At 39.1% G+C, this 22,793-nt stretch overlaps 1 protein-coding gene across 9 annotated transcripts in view; it reads left to right on the top strand.

Moving 5' to 3' along the window:
* ENOX1 (ecto-NOX disulfide-thiol exchanger 1) overlaps window positions 1-22,793 on the top strand; it is a 362,626-nt gene that overhangs the window by 195,042 nt on the left and 144,791 nt on the right. For 8 of the 9 annotated variants that reach the window (XM_071550726.1, XM_071550658.1, XM_071550676.1 and 5 more), the window contains one exon: window positions 17,176-17,286. The exons of the other annotated variant lie outside the window; for it this stretch is intronic. The gene's annotated coding sequence lies outside the window, so the exon portion shown is untranslated. The remainder of the gene's footprint in view (window positions 1-17,175; window positions 17,287-22,793) is intronic. 9 annotated transcript variants of the gene reach the window in all.

The following is a 22,793-nucleotide window of genomic DNA, read 5'->3' as shown; positions in this document are numbered from 1 at the left end:
TGCTGTCTCCAAATTGTGGGCATGCTATTAGCAGTCATTTGAAGGAGAAAATGAACAAAAGAGCTAAACGTTTGGGGAGAGATTGCCAGACACACAGCAGACAAACCCTACCAGAGCCCTGGAGTAGGAAGATGCAGGTTTGATGCATAATGCTGGTTGTGAGAGCATTTTGTACATCTGGTTCAGTTTGTGGACTGGGTCCATTTGTGGAGGGGAGCCTTGGCTGTTATTGGGTGGTCTCTGTCTTACTTTAGCTTCACATTACTCAATGTCTGATTATGTTGGACAATATTTGCTGTTACTGCTGAAAACTTTTTGGACGGCAGTGAAAAAATGCCAAGGATTATGACCATATTATTCTGTCATGGCTTAGAAAAGCTGTGAGAGTGAGCCAAGGCTGGCACTAGGTGCTTTGCCTAAGGAGGGGTACAAGCATAGGATAATAACTAAGTTTGTTTCCCCACTTTTCTCACACCTTGACTGCCTGGATAACAAGAGGGTGAAATGGGAGTCCTCAAACCCACTGAGTGACAGTCTCAAGACTGAAAAATTGCAAGAGGGAAAAAGAAACCTGCTTTGTTGCAGCAGGATGGGAATTTTGCAGATCCTCTGAACTTTGTCATTGTGTTAAGAGCTGAGATCATTACTGGCATGCTGTTCAGCAAAGCAGAGTTTCTGTCCATGTTTTCTTTTAAAGTTTATCCAGCCTATTTTACAGCTGTGATAACTTGTGGCACAGCACAGTCCAAAAGTTGTGTGTGTGTGTATATATATATAAATATACCTATATTATACATATATATGTATATAGGTAAAACATCAGTTGTTCATATTTGCTATCTGAAATTGTGAATTGCTGCTTTGAAAAGAATGGGTACTTCTATTTTGCGTTGTTATGTGAACCAAACAAAACCAGACATAATATTTGGCACATAAGGAAGTATTATATTTAATGTCATTGTACTGTTTTCAGTGGATCCAAAGTTCAGTAACTATCCCAAATTCAAACGTTGTCTTCAATGTTGCATGTCATCTTTTTGTCTTAGTTTTATCTGGAACAAGTACCTCCCTTAACCACACTGGAGGTGATTCAGGAATACTGATTATTTCACCCAGGTTAATATTACCTTATAATAAAATCTGTTCTTTATGGATTCACTTACTTAGGGGTGATACAGCTCGCATATAGTAGATGATAGTAAAATCTCCACAAATGTTTTTGTAAGTAACTAAAATTACTGTGTCTTTTATGGTGTTCCCTTTTTCTAGATTAGGGAATGAAGCAGTTACTTAAATTACTTTCAAAGCAAGACTATGAAAACTTCCATTCAGGATTTACATTGGAAAAAAGAAAAAGAAAATATGAAGTGCTATTTTGGGTTGTATAACTGAATTTTAGTATGTGCCATGTCACTGCAAAGGCTCCAGCTAAAGGGGTGATACATGTCACAAGAGGGACATGTGCCATTCAGATATTCCGTTCTGTGAGGGACCACTGCATGGTTTTCTGGCCCTTTAGACAGAGCTTGAGACTCCACAGTAGCAGGATGTGCTTAGGATGCAAACAATAAGGGGAAGCGGTTTGAGGCAATGACTGAGCTACAGGAGATGCCCTAGGGCAGACAAGACATGGGCTCTGTGTAGAGAGAGAATGGATGAGGCAACGTGGCTAAGAACAGCTTTGAAAAAGGAGTGAGGAGCTTTGCAGAGGCAGTGGGGCTGGGGCTTAAGCTCAGGAGGCTGTAGCAGGCACTGGAACAAGTTGCTCAGGGAAGCTGTGGATGCATCTGTGGATGTGTTCGTGGACAGGTTAGATGGTGCTTTGAGCAACCTGGTCTACGTGAAGGTGTCCCTGCCTGTGGCAGGGGAGTTGGAACTAGGAGGTCTTTAAGATCCCTTGCAATCCAAACCATTCTGTTATTCTATGATTAGTGGGTGCTTGAGACTTTTCCTCTCTTTTTCGCTGAGAAAATCCCTCTCCTTGTGCAACCTTCTGTCTTTGGGATACCAGTCTCAAAGCTCGTATCTCCTGGAGTTTGCAGACTTCTCTTTTCACCACCAGTGTCTTATTATCACTTGAGCTCATAAAAGGCTGTCTATTCTCCACATTCATCTACAGTGATGCCTCCTCACCTTCTTGGTACTCTGAAAGTGGAAGAGGAAGAAGATTTAGAAGAAGAAAACATAGAGGGCCCTCCTAGGGGAGGAACTGCAGTCATTGCCAGAATCAGGTGTGAAGGTGGTAGCTACTGAAATGTGAGGGTTTGCCTATTCTTCTCCACCAGCTTTGCAGCACCAAGGCATAGGGTGAAATGCCTTATCTCATTCCCATATTTTCAGGCATTGACGGTGCTTATCAGGAAGCTAATAAGGTAGACAGGGCCCATCTCTGAGCAATGTCTACCTGCCTGTGTCTGAAGTTTTACCTTAAAAACAATGCCTGGATCTCAGGAAAGAGTTTGGTTCACAGTAAACTCACTGACTCTATTCTGGTTCTTTAAAACTTTTTTTTTAGTGTTTTTGGGTGGTTTTGTTTGTTTGTTTGTTGAGGTTTGTTAATAAATTTTTGTTTTTCTGGCTAGCTTCCTGATGTTATGAGGAGTTTAAAAAAATAGATCCACAATACTTACCTTTGGTGCTTAACTCAGCATTGAACAATTGAACAAAAGTATTGCAAAAATACTGCAATAGGTGTTGAGTAAAAATGTCTGTTGTGGTAACTATTCTGGGTATAGCTGCTCTTTCATGACAACTCCTTTGAATTATTTCCATGTGAAACAGAGCAGCTCTGACAGCAGCTCTTTTTTAGAGGGAGGCAATTTCCCTCATATATGACTTGTCAGCTGCTAACTGTGGGTGTGTAAATATAGCTGAAATTTGGAAATAGTGCCGATCTGGCAGAGGTTTGGGCAGTTATTTATGGCTGAATGGATGAGATTTACTAAGCTCAGATTGATGGTAAATGTTGCAGGGCAGGTACGTTACCCATGTTGTTACCCATGCACCTTGACAGTTTTATATTTGTTCCAATAAAGCAGTTCTTCTTTAAACAGCTTTCTAAAGGATGGATAAAGTATGTAATTTATATAATAACTGTAAGAATATTCAGAAGTCCCTCACTTTAATTTTCCTCCAGTCTTATTGACCTTTTCTCCTCCCTTTGCTTTTGTGGTTGTGTTCTCCTCCTCTCATCATTCTTACATCTCATTTAGGATTTCTCTTCCTCATGTTCCATCATACAGCTGAACTCCCACAAGGCATGGGATCCTCCCTTCATACCTCCAGCGTGGGTGACCTAAATTACTGGTGGAGTGTCTTCTCTATCTCTGTAGTTTTAACTCTCAAATTTATTTCTTGTTACGTAGTTTGTCTTATGTCATCCAGAGCCATGTTTCTGGTTTGCATTCTGTCTGTGGTAAGTAAACTTGCTGAGCATATTCCCTGCCCTGTCTTGCCTTGTGTGTTCTCGGTGTGTCAGCTTGAAGTTTCTGTCTACGCAAAGGACAGAGAATCTGCTACAGGCCACTTCCCAGGTTAGCTTCGCCATAAACCTAGTTGTTCCAAAATAACTATAAGTTCATGGGACCTTAACTAAGAAGGGTCTTAAGAGCTTTTAGAGAGCTAAGAATATGTCTTTCATTTCAAGCCAACCAAATACGCCAGTACTATAATTACATATCTGAGCCTTCTGTGACTTTCCTCTCTGACTGTAAGCTCTCTTCCTGAGAAATCATGTGAAGATTTTTTGTCCTTACTTGCAAGATGTTATCTCCCTTTTCATCTGGATATTTATGAGGTCTGGTCATCCACACAGTCACGAGAGAATACTATAAAGCACAATACATTTTTCTGTTATCTCCATGTCTCAAGTGTCAGACTTTCTATTTCCACTAAATCCACTTTTTATCCCTCATTGATCTAAATTTATCAAAATAACAGAAGAACCTCCTCCTTTTTTACAGGAGACCTTCAAATGCTTTTATTAGTCAAATTTTCACTCTATCACAATATTGCAGAAGATGCAGCAGACTCAAGGAATAATTAGTAAAAGAAATAGAGACATCAGCAGAAGAGAACTTCCTTTTTCAAGAGCAACTTGTTTTAGTTATGTCTAATATGATCCTCAGGAAAAAGGATTGCCTTTATTTGTGCTGTGTCTTTGCTGCATACAGCAGCAAGCTTATATTGAAACTTCAAGTTAGTAATTTAGCTTGAGATGTCTGAAAGCTGGAATTTTGTGTGTGCTCACATTTCTTGCAGATGTCTTTCACACAGCATAATGTTGCTGGCTGAATGCCCTCTAAACACAGGGGAAAAAATAAGATCCTTGAAAAAGTGTAATACTAATGACTTAGAACCACTTCATATCTAATAGATAGTGAATGCAGTTCTTGCTTGAAAGGAATGGGAACAGTAAAACATGGAATTTGCTCAGTGGTGGGAAGCTCTGTTGTTTTTAAAAAAACACTTGCAAATCTCTGTTTGGTAGCTGCCTTTTTAAAATGCAGTCAAATCACTATGTGATGATGACAGAAGTAATCACATTATTCGAAGTTTGACTCAAACTACGCATTGCATTGGGCAAAAAATAACCAATTACTCAGAAAATATGCTCTGATATGCTTTGCTGGGTTTCAGTGTCTCCAGGGAACTTCATTTTATGATTTTATTAGCTTACCTTAAAGCCACAGAATATGTGATTCACAATTTCACTGTCCTATTAGTCCATGTTTCTGTTTGGAAAGTGAATCAATTTTTGAATCTGATGTGTGTATAAACAGCTTCTTTTTCCTTATAGTCTCTAGGGAAATCATGAAATGTCCAAAGAATAAAGGTACACAGAATTATAGATGAATTCCAATGCTAAAAGCTGAAAGTTAAGGCATATCTAAACATTAGAACTTTAATAAGAATTCAGTGATCAGTTCTTTGCCAGCAATGTGGCAATGTGCTCTCTCCCACTTACCAGCTATTTGTATGCACCGTGCTTTGTTCACAGGGTGCACTAACCAGGAAAGAACAAAACACTTTGCAAATTGAATCTAAAGATTTTCACTCCTGTTGTAGAACAGATACATGTAAGGTACCATTTTGTCTTAAACCACATTATGTACCAGGACATTCCGACACTTTTTTCTGAAGCCATCAGTGTATAACCTCGTGACATAATAAGGACTGAGATGCTTAAATTCCAATTATGAAAAAAATCTTTAAACTGAAAGCAGAGATATTTGAACTAAACAGATCTGTGATATACTCAACTTTCCCTGTCTTCTGCCTTTCTTACTGTTCATTCAAGTGCATGTGTAAACCAAGGACTTGATCAAATATATTTGAAATAGATGATTATCTGTCAAGTGGCATGGCTACTGTTTGGATATCATCTGTATGTTTTGTCTTTGTAGCAAACACTTTAGAAATTTCTTGAGTGTTGATAGAGCATATGATACACAAGACGAAACTAAGACAACTGAGTCTGTTTGGCCTTGTCTGTTATCTTCAGCTGTTACCTTCTGCATCTTAGTAAAATTATATCTTTTGTACAAGCATTACTTTTGCAATACCTTTGCCATAGGAGATTTTTGCGGAAAAGAATTCTGAGGAAAGATCTAAATGCTATCTTCAGGATTTAAATGTTATCTTCAGAGGGATATAAGGAAGATATAACCAGATGTATCTTGTAAGGGAAAAGTAATAGGAGAGGAGATGGACACAAGTTGCAATATGGGAAATCTCAATTGGGTGTTAGGAAAAGTAAAAAAAAAATCACTGTAATTTAGTCAAGCGTTAGAGCAGGTTGCACAAAGAGGCTGTGAACTTTCCATTCTTGGAGATATTCAAACTTGGCAGTCTTGAGCAGCCGGATCAGAGTTGTCCACAGAGCAAGGGACCGCATGAACTAACTGCAGAAAATGCACGTTCCTCCCCCCCCCCACCCCACCCAGCCTCCCTTCTGTGCTTCTATAAATTCTGTTCCTTTTATGTAGTTTGCTGTTTTCATCTAACTCATAAATAAAGGGAAAATGTTTTGTCTGTGTTCAGAATCTACTCGGTTTGCTCTCATTTACTTACACAAATGAGAAATAGAAAGGTTGCTAAAGAAAGGATTCAGTGAACTGCAAAATCATATACTTTTCTATGGAACCATGCATTTTATACATTTGGTTTATAATACTCAGTAGAAAACATGTGCTGGGAGCTCACTGCTTTTATGAGCTGAGATATCTGTACCCATGAATAAGATTTATTTGTAGTGTTTTCCTCTCTTTTCTTTTTAATGAACAAAGGAAATAAAAGTATTCTTTGGTTGTTTGGAGTATCAAAACATGCCTGCATTCATGCTGAAAATAAGCTCAAGTCTAATAAATGTAATTATTGCCACAGATAGATCAGCTTTTCCATATAAATTTAAGCATCTCTTCTTGCTTGTTCTTATAATCTGCATCTTAGGAAAGTATGTCTTTTGTGCAGTGTGCTTTTGCAATACTTTTTCCACAGAAGATTTTCTTTGGCAAGTTATTAACATCAAGACTTTTAAAAACTTGTTAAAAACTGAGAATTAAAACTGATGCTGTTGGAGATACAACAATGCTTTCAGCAGTTTTCCAATGAAATATCCCAGGTGTGAGTTTGAAAGTTAGGAAGATAAACATTTCTGCTACAAATGTTTTGGTAGAGAATTTATAAACTTTTTTTAAAACTTTAACATGAAATATATTATGAACTGAAATTCTCCTTACAGTTTAATAAAGTGTTAACATTATAATCAATAATTTTGGCTTGATTTAAGGTGGTTACACAAACTTTGTATGTCAAAATCTCTGGTAGCATGGGAAAACTATTTCTTACTTAACACACAATATGTTTTATGGTATCTTACAGTAAGGAATGGAATATGTATATGGAATATATATACATAGAATATGAACACTAGGTTTTATATGGATGTTGTGTTTCAACTCCATTTGGAAGCTAAGCCCCCACACATCCACTCATTTACTTCCTCTCCCGGTGGGATGGGGGAGAGAGTACAGAGGGTTAAAGTGAAAAATTCCTGTGCTGGGATATAGGAGATTTACTAAATAAAGCAAAAGCCATGCATGAAGGCAAAATAAGGAATTTATTCACCACTTCCCATGAGCAAGCAGGTGTTCAGCCATCCCCAGGAAAGCAGGGCTTTCCCGTATATGTGATATATTCCTTTGATCAGCTGGGTCAGCTGTCTGGGCTGTGTCCTTTCCCAGTTCCTTGTGCACCCCCAGTCCACTCACTGGTGAGGTGGGGTGAGAGGCAGAAAAGGCCCTGACTCTATGTCAGCACTACTCAGCAGTAACAAGAACATCATGCTGAGAACAGTGTTGATAACACACTGAATTCACAACATAGATTCATTTTAGCTACTGTGAAGAAAATTAACTCTATCCCAGCCAAAACCATCTGAATAGAGTTCAGTAGATGTGTTCTATAATGAAAGCCTGGAAACAGGACGAACATGTCTGATCAAGGAAAATAAGAAAAAGCTGAAACTTCCTTAATTCTGTGGATTCAGCAGACTGCAACCATGAGAGACACTCCAGGAACACTACTTTAGATAAAACAACCTGGGAAGGTTGAGGGTCCAAAACTTTCAACTGCTGCAAAGGAAGTCTAAATAATTTACTAAAGCTAGTGACATCTGAATAAATGTTTCTGTCCTTCTCTGGAAAACAGTAGAAACCAGCACAGAACCAGAACAGGGTACCACAAACACTATGTATGTATTTTTTTTCCTTACTACATTATTCTATGGTTGAAACATCTGGTTTTATAATTATTGGGGTTTTTTTCCTTTTCATTTGGGACAGGTCTTGCACAGTTCTGCCTTCCTGGGGAGAAGGGAGAAAATGCTGTGAAAACTGAAGTTTCTTGCAAGAAACATGTACAGTAAAGGCCAAATGGATTTCATGAGTTTTAATAACTTAGCCAGCAAGGGCTGTTTATAAGTACCATATAAAGATCATTGTAAGTTTATAAAAGAAAATGAAATAATTGTGACCAGATCAGTTAAGTTTCACTCTTACTTTCTGAGCATTGGCTTTCTTGGCTACTGAATAAAGCTTTTGAGGAATAGAGCTTTGGCTTCATAAAACAAAATGTATTGTATAGTTTAACTGTAAGCAGCCAAAATTGTAATTTTGAAGAGACTCCATTTGTTTTCCATGAAAGCTTTCTGAAGCATTTTCATTACAAAAATATTGATGTTTTATACACACAGGTTACTCTGAGGCAAGCACTGCTTTCAATAGTGTTTAATTTTCAATAGTTTTTCCTCTACCTACTTGTTGAGCAAAAATAGGAAAAATTAACTATTTTGTTTAGAAATGCCTAATACCCTAAGTATCTATGTGTTTTAATCTCTGAGTAACCATTGCACAGAATTACAATATTTTCAAGATGTTGCAAGTTAGGATAGATGATGGTTGGCATTTATTCATTAGGACGTAACTGATTTCCAAAAGCAGTGTATTTAGATCCCATTTGAAAGAGTTTTTGCCCCCATATTAATGAACAGCAAACCTCAGAAGAGACGTACTCATGCATGTGTGTGTAGGTAATGCTTATATATATATGTATGCCTTTGACAAAGGCTGGGATTATCCAAGTCAGCAGAGAGAATCTTTACACATTAAGTGCAGATGTAAAACAATACCTACAAAAACACTAAGCGCACATTGTGGCTCAGAAATTACTGTTGAGTAAGTGTTGAGTAAGCTGGTAATGCCGAGCTAAACCTTGCAGTAATGCGCGAAGAGCACCCAGATATAAAATCAAGATAAGTGTCTCACTTCAATCTATTACTTCCATGTCAGGCTGTTCTCCATTCCCTTTTCTTTCTGTTATTTTTCAAGAATCATCTGCTTTCTAGAGGAGGGGGAAAGTTCATCTATAGTGAATGTATTCTTTCTGTTTGCTAATTCTGTGGCTTTGATAAGCATCTGCCTATTGCCTGGTCATTGCTTTGCTGGTTCCACTGCTTGTTTATCAGCTGCATTACAGGATGGTATGGTGTCCTCAGCACGTACCTCATTAGCACACTCATGGTTTAGGAGGACCATACCAAGACTCTATTTGTGTGACTTCTGTCACATGCCCTGGGATTCCTTTTGGGGTCCAACACTGTGGCTTTCAGGAGAAAGACAGCTACTGATTCTTTATTCTAGGGTCGTGTTTTCATCACAGCAAATGGCTGCTGTAGTGTTGGGATCACTCAGGATACCTTGACTTGTTAGAGATGAACACTTCATAACAAGAAATTACACTGCCAGAGAGCAAATTAGTGATTGATATAAAATGGAAACTTATAGATTGTAATTGTGCTAGTAAGATATGAGATGAAGTTTAAAGTACAATTTTAACAGTATTTAATTAAGTGGAACAGTAGATTAACCACCACAATCCTAACTAAAAACATATAGAAGAATTGCAAAATATAAAAGCTCATTATTGCTAAGTTGCTACTGCCATCAGTGACTGACTTGGAGATGAGGTGATTGACTTGGAGCTTATTTAAAATTGCTCAGTTTACAAATTGAAGTTATAATCTTTTCCGGTTGTTCTCCTTTAATGCAGGCAGGGGAAGGTGACTCATCTGTTCAGTGCTGCATGGTTCACTGGGTGGGGAGAAAATGACATATTTTATCTGGTCACTAAGATCTCACTGTGTCATTTCACTTTGTGTGTAGCAATTAAAGGAAAGGGAATTACTTACTCAACAAATTTAGTCTCTTGTTCTTTCAATGGAAGTATTATTATCTCTAGTTTATATTTGTTTGAATTGCCTGATGGCAGATTTCTCTCATCACCTCAGTTGCTGACAAACTGTAATGAGGTATCCTTATGCATGGTGCTAGATGAAGAAGGTGCAGAAAACTACTGCAGTTCCTTTACCATTTGTTTAATTAACTTTGTGTACTGGATCCAAAAGAGTTTGGGAGTCTGGCCTCCCTTGCTTCATCAAGCTGTGTAAATCCCATATCAATTATACCTCCTTTCTGGAGTCAAATCATGGAGTATGCAAGCTTTGAATTTGCTTTGCATGACTATTTGTAGGAAGCAAACATAAAAGAAGCTTGTGTTCAGCCTCAATACATTTATTGTTAATTTGAAGTGAATATTTATAACTTTCTTTTTACAATTAGCTTGATGCTATGCAATTAATATGGTATTCAGCTAAATAGGCCCAGCCTATGCCTGGTCAGAATTTTCTGTCCTGTGTTTCCAATACATTTCCTGCACACTATTTTGCCCTTAATGCCTTTATAGCTTGTTTATTGGAAACAGGTTTTTAATTATTTTTCAACAGTACTGGAGTCCTGATTTAATGAGCAATTGTTAGATATACTAGGGAGACACATTCACCTGATTAATGTGATAGTTAACTGAGCAACAAAATTGTCTCATGAAGAAGCAGCTGTACACAGAGTCAAAGCAGTAAAAAAGTTCGAGGGAATGTGAAGAAATTATTTGAAGAAAGATAATTTAAAACAGGATACTGAGCTGTCTGGGGACTAAGTATAAGTATAGAGTGTTAGCTTGCTGGTTAGTTGGTTGATTGGTTTGCTAGTTATATCTCTATGCACCATGCCTGTGTTTATTAGGAGACAGTTTATATAGACTTGCCTGAAAGATACTGCATTGGAGTGTTGGGATATTTAAGGACTGTTGAAAAAACTGTAGAGGATGGTTCCTTCAGGTGTGTGTTGGAGATGAAACTGTGCTGCTGCTGACACTTTAATTGCATGCAGTGTAATTGCATTGTATCCAGCTTCAGTGCTAACGTGTGGTTTTGGAAACAAATACATACTTCAGAAAATAGTTCTTTTCTTAGAGAAAGGAAGGTGAGAGAGTAGTTTGACACTCTTTAGTTGACAGAGCTCACACTGGGGTAGTTCTTGTGTCACTGACTTGCTCCTATTGGCACCACTTACATTCTCGGTTTGCAGTCTTGTGGTCAGCTTAAAGGATCAGTATAGCATGATTACCACAGAATTTTAGTACAAGATAGTTCCACTCATGCATTTTGATGGCATCTTCCCTCCTCTTTCCAAGCAGCATTTGGAAAGGAAGATATTGCAGTGGTAGCTCACTAGAAACTCATGATAAGAACACCAAGTGTCATTCCTGCAGAGGGCTGTGACATCTATGGAGGGAAGAACCACAGGGGCATTGGTAGACACAAAGTACACTGAGAACAAAAAGTGACACAGTGGCAGACACAGTTAGGAGAGTTCAAGTGTGAATGCTAGAGGAAACACAACTCGGCTAGTTTCTCTCATGGAGTTTCCAGCTTGGCTTGTATGATGGATATCTCTTCACAAGACTGAAAATACAGAATGTTTCAAAGTCATGGGATGGTACAAATCATCCCACTCATCAAGTCACTGGACCATTTATGGCCCAATGTAACCCCTCTTTTCAAAGACTGATAAGACACTTTGCTAAGATCAAAATTTAAGGGAATCTGGGCTGGATACATTACAGGGATTTTCAGAGATTTGAAGGAAGTAGAGAAAAATGAGAAGGCAATTAACACCTCTTTGGAACAGGAAAATGCTCTGGTGAGTGTCAAAATCCCTCCCTCACCTTTGCTGGTTCCGCTCATCTCTGTCGTGACAAGTAACTTGAACAATTCTTTGCAAAGCTTTTTTACTTCCTTCCCTTGCTAACATGATGGACATATAAATGGCTTTAGTTATGATTTGAAAGCTTATTTCAGAGCCAGGAGCGATGCTGGTCAGATGGTTGAAGAAACAGGCTAAAATTCAGCAGATCTGGATTAATTTCAAATTCCTTTTATAGCTTTGCTTTAGCAGGTCGTCAACAGGTAACTTTTGGGGTTTTGTCTGTGCTTCATTTTCCTATCTATAACAGAAGAGATAATGATCCTTACATTCCCCCCATACCGCCATGCCTTACCAATTTAGCTGGTAGGATTTATGGGACTGTGTATGTCTGTGCCATGGGTCAGCAGTGCTCCAGCCCTCCTGGGCTATATCAGCCCTCTGTTTCAAAAGCTTTTGTCTTTCCTGTCTTGGAAATTAAGTTCCCAGTGATGCTTTGATTTGAGCTGGACTTGCCTTTTGTTATTTTCATGTGGCATCTTCCTTAGATCTATTCGGTAGAGGACTTGGAGTGCTGGAGCCAGGGGGTGGCTGTGCAGGGCAGCTCTGGGCATTGCAGATCACCTTGACAGGCCAAGACAGGCCACAGCTCAACAGACAGACTGACCATAAACGTGTTCCAAAGTGTTTTGCCATAGATGGCTGATCTCCAAAATGTGCTGTTGTGCTCTGGTAGATAAGGATCAGGATTTTTCTCTGAAGAACTTATTATGGCACAGACACATTAGTGCTGCCTGCATTTTTAGGTAAGAGACTTGACACTTTGCCATTTATGTGGCAGCCAAAGTAGACGAAACTTGAACATATTTATTAGATTATTTCCTGGCATATAAATAGAGATTATTTAGTCTTATAATTTGCACATGTATTATAGTTTAATGCTATCAAACTAAACTATGTGATGGCAACCATTCCTGCCAATCTTGTGTTCTTTATTCTTCAAAACCAATGAAAGTCATCTGCTGAACTCAACACTGAGTTGTTGAGTCCAAGTTTTTTGTTGTTCTTTGTTTCGGTTTGATTTAATTTTCATTATTTAAAAAGCATATCAAGATAAGAGAGTTGAAGTGGTATAGATCATATGCTCCAATGGAGAAGAGAGTTCTCCTGTTTTTCAAGAAGAGGCTCAAATGATTAAGAAATTGCTGATTTGAAAAATAATAAATAATATTAATAATAATAATACTGTCACTGTCACCTTTGAAATGTTAGGACTTTCATGTAATTTAACAGCTGGCCATTTTTATGTGATTGCAACTGTCATAAATGTAACACTGTGTAGCCGATAAACAGCGTCAGAAAAGTGGACGATCCAAAGTACATGCAGTTGGAGCATTCTGGCCGGCATGTATCAACTCCTGAATAATCACATATGGAAAACTATTAAGCCTGGACTTTAAAATTGCCTGAGACAGGATAGCTTATGAAGCAATGGCAGCAGCCAAAGTTTGTAAAAGCAACTGTCTAAATTCACATATGTTTTATTTACATATATATATATATGCATATATAATTTATAAACTGTATAATATGTATTCAGACCTGATACAGAAGTATGAATGGCAAAAGGGCTGTATATGTCCCTTCTGAAAAACTGCCTGCCTAAACTGTTGAGCCCTCTTCCTTCATCCTTGCCCTCAGGCTTACCAGTCATGTTTGTGAAGCTCAGCCCTTCACTAGTTCATGCTGAAAGGAAAATTTAGCATGATTTCCTTCTTTGTAACCGAGGCCCTTTCACTAATTTGTTTGACACAGATACAGTCCTGAGAACTCCCTTAAAGGGATTCAGATACTTCCCTACCATCTTCATCCCTTATATTTTGCCCAAGTGCACACTTTGTGGCTGTCACAATGAAGTGTGTGGGGGTTTTGTTTTGGTTTTCTGTTTGTTTTGTTTGGGTTTTGTTGGTTGGTTGGTTTGGTTTGGTTTTTCTCTTCCTAGGACACAAGTATTAACACTTCTGGTAGGAGGCATGTAACAGAAATGCATTTACCAAATGGTGCTGACTTTTTCCTTGGGTATGAGAAAGTGTCTTGTTGAAATGGGAAAACCAAATGAATAGAGCCCGCCTGTCCCACACACACCTCCTGTCTGCGAGCATCCCCACCCTGGGGATGTGGGCTGTGTTACTGGCTCAGGGGAGTGGGTTTAGAGGAGCCCTTTGTTGAATTATTGGCAGCACATCACTGGACTTGCTGTTGTTGCAGATGGAGCGCCTTGCTGAACAGATGGATTCTCAGTTTTCTGAAAGAAAGGGAAGGTACTTGATGTACCACGGTGGGAAAGAAGGAGGATATTCCAGGCATATGGAAAGGCAGGAAAGAAGGCACGTTCTGTGCTTTTTGGTGCACTTGGAGCCTAGCAACCTCTTTCTGGCAAACTTGGAAAAGCATAAGCACAGCATTCTGTGAGGGCAAAAGGACTAACAGATGTGGAGGAAGTAATTTGCACAGAAGCAATGAAAATGAAGGCTGAGGCTAGGAAAAGCCTCAGTGCATAAGTATTATGTGCTAGGTATGGGAAAGTGCTCCTGCCCAAGATCAGAGGTGCATTCTATTAAGGCACAGGACTAGTGCCAGAAAAGCATAACTGGAACAGAGGACTTGTTAATATTCTAAGGTCTGTGGTGTTGTGAAAGAGGCTGGAGATAAATGTTATCTGCCACTGTGAAGCCAGGAATCCCCATTTTCCAGCAGTCTGTGCATCGATTTTTTGGTGGCTCAGTTTTGTGCAATGGCACCATTCAGATACCATGCTGCCTCTTGCCTTGTGCTCTTCTTCCTCTCCTCCCCATCTTGTTCATAACTCACTTCTGCCTTAATTTTTAGGACAGGGTAAGCCCTGTGCAGCACCCAAGAGCCTGAAATTCTGAATTGAAATTATGTTGTCTGAATGAACTGAAATTAATTATCATACTTTAGTGTTGTGTGTTAACTCTCTACAACTTTTCAGTCACTTCATACAGAAACACACACACACCCCCCGCCCACACCCCCACACCCCCACCCCCACCAGATTTAGCAGTAATATTATACATTATTGTGGTACAATTTAGGATATAATGACAGTGGACTTTTGTAATTATTTTTACCCCTTAACTTAATTAGACATTTTCATCACCTTAGAATGCAAATGTTAAAGCTGTTTAGCAATAGTAAGGATGGCAAAGGTTTTGAGAAACAGATGAATGTGATAAAGGGCAAAAATGTTTTTCAAAGTGTGATTCACTGCTGAAAGCAGCTATTTTGCACTTTCTTAAATAATGGCTCTGGCTTTTGTTCACAGTCAGGGTTATCTCTGAAGCAACAGAAATGTCTAAAGTCTTTTTCCTGAAAAATAAAGTGAACTGGATTACATGCCCACTTTTTCATCAACTGTGATCCATTTTACAGGATCGAACTCTTAAGGATACTCTGAGATAAAATAAACAAGGAGTCCCATAACTGAATTTTACTGTGAACATTTTTCAGATTGTTGTGTCTGGACCTTTGCCAAGTTTCAGCCCTAAAATAAATTAATTTCAACTCACACAAAGTAAGAAAAAAAAAAGGCAACAACCCAACAACTTTTACAAGACAAAAACACTAGACAATTTTTATGGGGAAACAAATGGCCAAGAATAATTTATTGGAAAAGTAATTATCTAAAGAGAGAGTGGGCTCTTCTCTCTTAATTGAAAATAACATTTTCCAGCCTTAATAAACACAGTATAGGAGCATCATTTTGCTTCACCAATCTGGTTAAATCAAATATAAGGTTAAGAAATTGCTTTCCTCTAGTTTTATTTCTCCTTACATGCATTAGTGAACCCACTTCCCTTTCTCTGTGGCAAAATCCAATCTGGCTGCCACAAGACCTGAGAAATTCATGGAGGTGATGAACTAGGGTCTGCTTTCTGCGTTGCATGTCTGGCTTTACTGAATCTCTGGTCACCCTCAGATAATAAATATTTCATAGATTGGACAGGTAAAAGGTTTCATTTAGCTGCAGATCTGCTTCCAAGGCCACTGATTCATGTCATTTGACCAGTTTAAATGTGCTAAAAACAAAGCTTGCTTTCTGATTTTATCTTCTATGGTTTTATGTGTAAAGTATTATCCATCTTCTCCCTCCTGTCCCTCCCACAAGCAGATATAGAAAAGCCAACAGTATTAACAGGTAATTCTAAACAATTTATAATTCAAACATGTTCTCCATTCCAGATAAGATGGGGTGAAAAGTGCCATTTTATTTTACAAGGATAGAGCAAATATCTAGAGATATAAAATTGCCCGGGTTAGCATCTATAAAGAGTCTGTATGCAAAAAAATGCATGCAACCACAGTGCTATTTTATGCTTCCTCATTGCTTCATTGATGTTTCCTCAGTGTCCAGTAATTCTGTTACAGAGGTCTTTCTCTAAGAAAAGTTACCTTCTCTAAGAAAAGCTGCTAAGCAAGAAGCTGAAGCAAAACGTCTTCAGCCATCTCTGATTTTTGCCAATATTGGTGCTTGGGATGGATCTTCTGGAAAATGCCTGCTGTGTCCTTTACGTGTTGCAGCAGGATGAGCTCTTCTGAAGCGTAGCTTTGCTCATTCTTCCTCTGCACATTTCCAAGTATGATGGGCAGTTGTTCTCTTCTTCTCTCAAACCCTCCCCACATCTGGATTTTCTGACCCATGGTGTGCTCCATGCCCAGCTCCATACCTCTGTTTGCATACACAGTGGGTGGCTTCAAAAAGCAATTCCCTTTACTGTCTGCTGAGTCAATTATGAAGGAAGAGGAAATGTGTTGGAGCAGTGGTGAAATTCTGGTAGACAGGTTTCAAGTAAAGGGATTTTCTACCATCTCATATCAGGCTTGGAGACATTTTTACTTTTATCTCATTGTCTGTGTGGATGTTCCCTTGATGCAGTTATGGCAGAATGGTGGTATTATTTCAGAAGACACACAGCTGTCTTAGGAAGTAAGTTTGAGAATAGATCTTGAGATGCTATGAGGAATTTTAGATATTATGATGGAGATCCATGCATAGGTGGCTTATTTAATCTCTCTGTGCTTTCCTTCTGTTTAATGTACGGGTGCTTTCTGGTGGTGCTGAATTTGGAAACTATGAGGATGTTCTAGATCAGTTCAGCACAACTGACATGACATGATGCACAACTGCTATTTTGAGTTTAGGGGGGAGATAGAAAGTGGGTACAGCTTGTGACAGGTGTTTTTGTGCCTGGTAGCTCTGGCTGATCCCTTATTAGAAAAAATTGAACTCTATCCAACCTTGCAGCCCTCTCCCTTCTGTTCCCAGGCATATAGATTTTAGCCAGCAGGTCTCTGGTTAACCCCCCATCACTGTTGTTTATTTCCTGCCACTCCATAGACACAGCACTGAGCATTAAGTATGTGAACTCAAAGACGCTCCCTCTCTCCCGTACAGTCTTAATAGCAAACAGTCACGAGCTGGGCTTCTCCAGGCAGAATTTATACCTAAGAAACATAGGTTTCAGGAGTATGACCTTTCTCTCACCCTTTTCAGATTACATTAAAAGCATCCACTTCAAGAAACTACAACTGTGTTTATTCAAGCTTTGAATTTGGAAGTAGTGCCGGGATCCCTGCCACAGCACGCTTGAACCGTGAAACCCAGGTCAGTTCCATTTTTTGGTTTTCGTGTACTGTCACAGTGCTGCAGCTGTTTCAGTTTCCAGGTCTCTGTGGAAGTAATACTTCTTCAAACATGCAGAAAACATCATACTTGATTTTATAACCTTACCTTTTGTTTTGGGTTTTTGTTTTTGGGTTGGTTTTTTTTTTCTGTACTACTAAACGAAAATGTCAGGGTAGCATGTCAGTAAACATAATGCGTTCAAAAAGGATCATGCTGACAGACTCCAAGACTAAATGCTCTCTTTTAAACAGGCAGGAACAGCTCTGATTTTCCTTCCTGGTCACCAGGCTATCCTTAGACTTGAGGGCACAGCTGTGCTTATTCTGCCTTTTGCTCTGTCACTGTGACTGCTGGCTATTGCACTATATAATGCAATCTTGGGCTATGGGATATAACCAGTTACCATCACTCTTCACTGAGGCTGACATTGTGACTCAAAGGCTACTGACTCAGTAGCCCATTAGTTTTGTCAGTGTATCAACCCCTTCTCTCTTTTCAAGCCTTCTATGGTGTTAGTGATTTTGTGGATTTGTCACATTGCGAGAGAGAAAGATGCTGGGTTGGCTATTGCACTGAATGCAACTGGCAGGTGTTACTATGTTTGCATGAGTCACTTTCTGAGAAGGCTCTTTTTGTTGATAATTCTACTCTAGATCTCAGACTCCAAATTTCACCCAAATGTAATTTGCAGTTTTGAAATTTCACTGCAATGTGGAGTTACACAGGTACAATCAAAGACAACAAGATTTGGTACCTGCAATGTGTGTTCCCCCCAAATGTATGTTAGACAACTCTGTTTGAAGGCACGGGACTGTTATTCTGCTTATTGGGAAAAAACTGGAGGCCGCAGTGCTTTGTGCAAGGAAATTGTTGTTTGACTGTGGTGTGGTTCTGGTTTCCCTTTAATTCCTGTGTCCTGATCCCTAGTGGTTGTATGCTTTGATGTTCCTAGAGCGCTCTTGGAGTAATTGCTCCTCTCAGTGAAAGTTACGCTACTGTCATTTTTCTAATGTTTTATAAAACAGGCGACGACTAATCTGGAATACACCCAAACATGGGCTTTCTACCACCATGAAACTTGCAGTTAGAGCCATTGTCCCATTCAGTCACCAAGTAAGAGTCTAGAGAGCAAATACCGTGTCCAGCCCCAAGTCTTCTCCAGCTCTTCTGTGGTACATTGAGTTACTCTGCTTCTAAGCATGTTTCTCTTCTTTCCAACTTCTTTTCTTTGTGCATTTGTTCCTTGTCTAATTATTTTAGGTCAAATCTGTAACAGCTGATCAGAATTCAATAAAGGTAAAGCTATGTAATTTTTCTATGGCAGGAAAATTTGTGTGAAAAAATATCTTTTTAGGTATTATGTTTTTCAAAGACAACGGGGAGGTAAATTTTGAGTGGCTGAAAATGTTGTAACTGCACCATTAATGTTTAATTACTATTGGCAGCCAAGAAGTTCCTTTCTGTATTAACCAGGCACTCTGCTTCTGGGATGTGCATAGGTGGCAGAAAGTGATAAAGCTAGTGAAACTGTACCTCTGGGAACATGTAATGGGATCTTTCCTGTGATATGCAAATTATGCTGCCAAGTTGCTGTATAAACAATTCATGGGAGAAGTAGTGAGAGGTAGTTAAATAACTGGATCACATATCAAAGATGAAATCCATCACTGGGAATGGAAAAATGTGTTAAAAGAGTGGTTGTGCTTTTAAAAATAAATAAATAATGAACAAAAATCTTTGCCCAAAGCATGTAGTTGCACTAAAGAGTAAATAGCAAATGATTTATCACAATTGTTGCAGTTCAGAGTAAACAAGCATTTAGGAAACCAATGTGCATAGAGTTTGTGAAAACCGAGACTTTTCCTAGTAAAAGTAATCTAGCCAATTCTGCTACTCTTTTTTTTTTAGTTTGTTTTTTTTTTTGGATAACTGAGGAGAAAGATTACTTCATTAATGTTAATTTGGTCACTTTTTAGGCAGAAGACATACTCTGCTTACTTTTCAGTGATAAAACCAATCCTGCCATTTCTATTCTAAGCATGAGCAATGATCTCAGGCAGCCCAGCAAAACATATTTCAGGATCATATACAGCTACAGATCAATGAGTGTGAACAAACTATATCAACACCAGCAGAAGCTGAGCTCATGCCTTCAGCTTGGGTTTCTACTTTGTTTATTTTACATTGTATGGGTAAAGGATTCCAGCTAATAGCATTCCTCCAATAAATCAAAGATTACTCTTTCACAAATGGTATTGAAGCCCTCACTGATTCTGTGCCCAACTTCACCGTTTTTCCCCAGAGATCAGTTCCTGGAGCACTTGTTTTCCCTCAGCCTTTTCCTCTATTTGCTGTTCATTTAGGATCTGATATGGCTCAGCTGTAGCCCAGTGAGAAGACTGAATCCCTCCTCAGTGGGAGCTGCATCATGTGCTGGAGTCCTAAGGGACCAGCAGCAGAAATTTTAAAAAGGCAGCAGAGAATATTAAAGCATCATGGGGCCAGGGAAATATTTTTGGCTGCAGCTTTCTTTTATTTTGCTATGTAATAGAAATGATACTCTAGATAGAGTTGTATAGTCACAATAGACAGATCCCACATTCAACAAATGCATTGAATTCTGTTCTATGGTTAATCACCCACGAAAACTATGTCAGATGCTCTTCCACCAGGAACAATATCTCCTAATTAACTGTAATTAAGGTATATTATAACTACAGGATATGAAACTAGATGGATCTGCCTCTTGACATTTCAAATTTGGGTATTTTTTTCCTGCTAAGTCTCTTAATATGCTCCAATTAATGATAACAGAGGCCAGGCCATTCTCAGTGATGGACCTGCATACATGAATCTTAGTACCACTGAGATGAGATGGAGCATGAATCTTTCCATCATTAAACTTCCCTTAGAAACATGTGTGAACGTCAATTAAACTGAATTTACTGGCCCAAATGTTGATTACTAGGAAGCTAATGGTCAAAGCTTAATTGTCTTATCCTTGAAAGTGCAAAAAAAACTGTGCTAGATGTGACAGGGAAGTCTGGTACCTTGTCCACAGATTTTTCAGAACATCTGTAGCCATATGAAGCAGGTATGGCATCTCTTTTCATTCATTGAGAAATCATACAAGGCTGTTTTTTTTCACACACAAATGTCTAACCCTAGTGCCCCACAAAAGTGGTTGGTTATCATCTACGAAACTATTGCTTCTCTCTCTGAGCTGTGGCAAACATCAAGGCTTCATCAACTGATAAGCATTTGGGGAGCTAATCAGTGTTAAATCTTAGGTATAATCTTTGTATAGATAGTTTAACAATTAAGACTTTTTAACTGCTCCTGAATGAAAGGAAATTGCTAACTTGAAAGAGAGAATTCCTAGCTCAGGCATTTTTGGACATGGTATTTGTGCTGGTTTAAAAGCAAACCTGCAGGGGAAATGAACTCACCACAGGAGAGATTATAAGTCAGAGCTAAAATTTAATAATAATATTACAACAAATGCACTGACACAAAAGGGAAATTGCTTTCAACTCACAAAAATCCAGCAGTATAACCCAGTGTCCTGGGGCACAAACCCAAGGGGGTTTGTTTGCCCTTGTGCTGAGACCCCTGTGGCTTCCCCAAGTCCAGAGCAAAAGGAAGTGGAAAACCTGTTGGTGCAGGCGAGGGCTATGGTCTGGTCGAGAGCAGTGATCTCCTCCTGTCAAGGTCCTGCTGCTCCTCTGGATCCAACAAGAGGTTCCCAAGGTCTTCTTACCCACCACTTATGTACCCTCAGGGAGCACCCAGTCCCTCCCCCTGGGCGGGGACTCACACAGTGGGTGATTAACTCTGGGAGCCATGGGGTATTGTTGAACTGTTGATGGCCCATTAGCAGCCACGCCCCCTCAGGCTGGGTGTGAAGGTGATAATGACTCCCTGGGCAGCTGCTGCTAGTGGTCCATTGTCCTTGGGGAATGAATAGAGAGGGTAGAATACACAGCTTTGATCACCCCCCACACAGTGTTAACTGGTCCCTCCTGCTGAACTAGGACAGAATTAAACTAAATATGCGGCTTCCTTGCCCCCAGCCACAGTTGTCCTAAAGAAGATTAAGAACATTGAATTTCTACCCAGGTTGAAATCTTGTTTGTACCCTGAAATACAGACTAACAGAGCAGTGCGCTGCACCTCCATCTGGTGCCTCTTCCTAGACTCGGTGATGCTTCACCATGTGCCAGTGATGCACTTCGCAGTGTCGCCAACCCATTGGACTCGAGGAGGAGTTCACTGTTTCAAAGATGAGTGTAGATAAAACTGAGTTTCTGCAATGTTTAGTGTGGTGTGTAGATTTTGCCTGAAGTAATCTATTAGATGTTGTAAAACATGCAATTAGAAGGTCATGTATAAAACACTGGGGGGAAAAAAGAAAAGTGTCTTTCACATCCTCTTCCACTGAGCAACAGTATTATCGTCAGGACTTAATTTAAGTGATCTATTATATCTGTGATCGCACAATATAATCATGTTTCTGGGATTATTATTTCTTTCTGTCATTTATTTTTAGCTATCTCAGTTCTCTGTAACTTCTTAAAGAAAATGGTTCATAGATTTATTTGAATTGTGTTCCCAAGCACAATTGTAAATCAGTGAGAAATGGTATGATTACAAACTTTTAGTTTTCTTTCAAGATGCCAGTAAACATTTTTTTTTAAGTCTCATATTTTGTGTGCATCTTATGTGCCCATACTCGCTTGATCACATGCAGGAAATATTTTTGTACGCTGGTGTTATGCATGACTAAGAAAGGAGCTGTAGATAGAACAAGATGAGAGATAGGCTGTAATTTACACCTGACAGAGTGTGAATTTCATTGCAAGTGCTTTTAAAGGAAACTTGCTATTTTCTCTACATTTAGGTAGACAGTGATTCCATTGGAAATTATGATTATTGATTTTTTTTGTTTATTCTGCTCTGCTTTGGTTTTGATTTTTATGGGGAAAAAGAATATTCCTCAACCTAGTGCAATCCTGTGTTATCTACAGGCCCAGGACATGGTCCTGTTAAGCCGAACATACCCCATAAGCAGAAAACAACTTGACTAGGCAAGACTAATAAAGTCTGGGATAAAGAAACTATAATCAGACCATTTCATGAAGGGAGTGGGATCAAGGCATAGACAGTTTAAATTAGTTGCCAACGGTGTGTTGCAGAGCTATATAAGAAACAGGAGTCTCCTGGATCCCTGTCCATTTTCTGTTTCTTTTCTAGAGAACTGAAGACCCCTTATTTGTTTTGGCCGTATTGCCATTTTGGATAGTTTGGAAGACATTTGGAGACAGAACGGCTCTATTAGTCTTTCCTACTGGAAGAAATATTAGTAGGCAATTAAAAGAATAATAAATGGGACCCATTCAAAATGCTCCACTTGCTTCAGGAAAGAAGGTACATAAAGGTCATTTAACCTGACCACACATATATCAGAGGCCTCTAGTGTCACTCGG

The sequence above is a fragment of the Pithys albifrons genome, chromosome 1 (genome assembly GCF_047495875.1).
Source record: "Pithys albifrons albifrons isolate INPA30051 chromosome 1, PitAlb_v1, whole genome shotgun sequence".
Lineage (NCBI taxonomy): Eukaryota > Metazoa > Chordata > Aves > Passeriformes > Thamnophilidae > Pithys > Pithys albifrons.
Note: the sequence above shows the minus strand (reverse complement) of the source record. Positions and strands in the feature narration are given on the sequence as shown.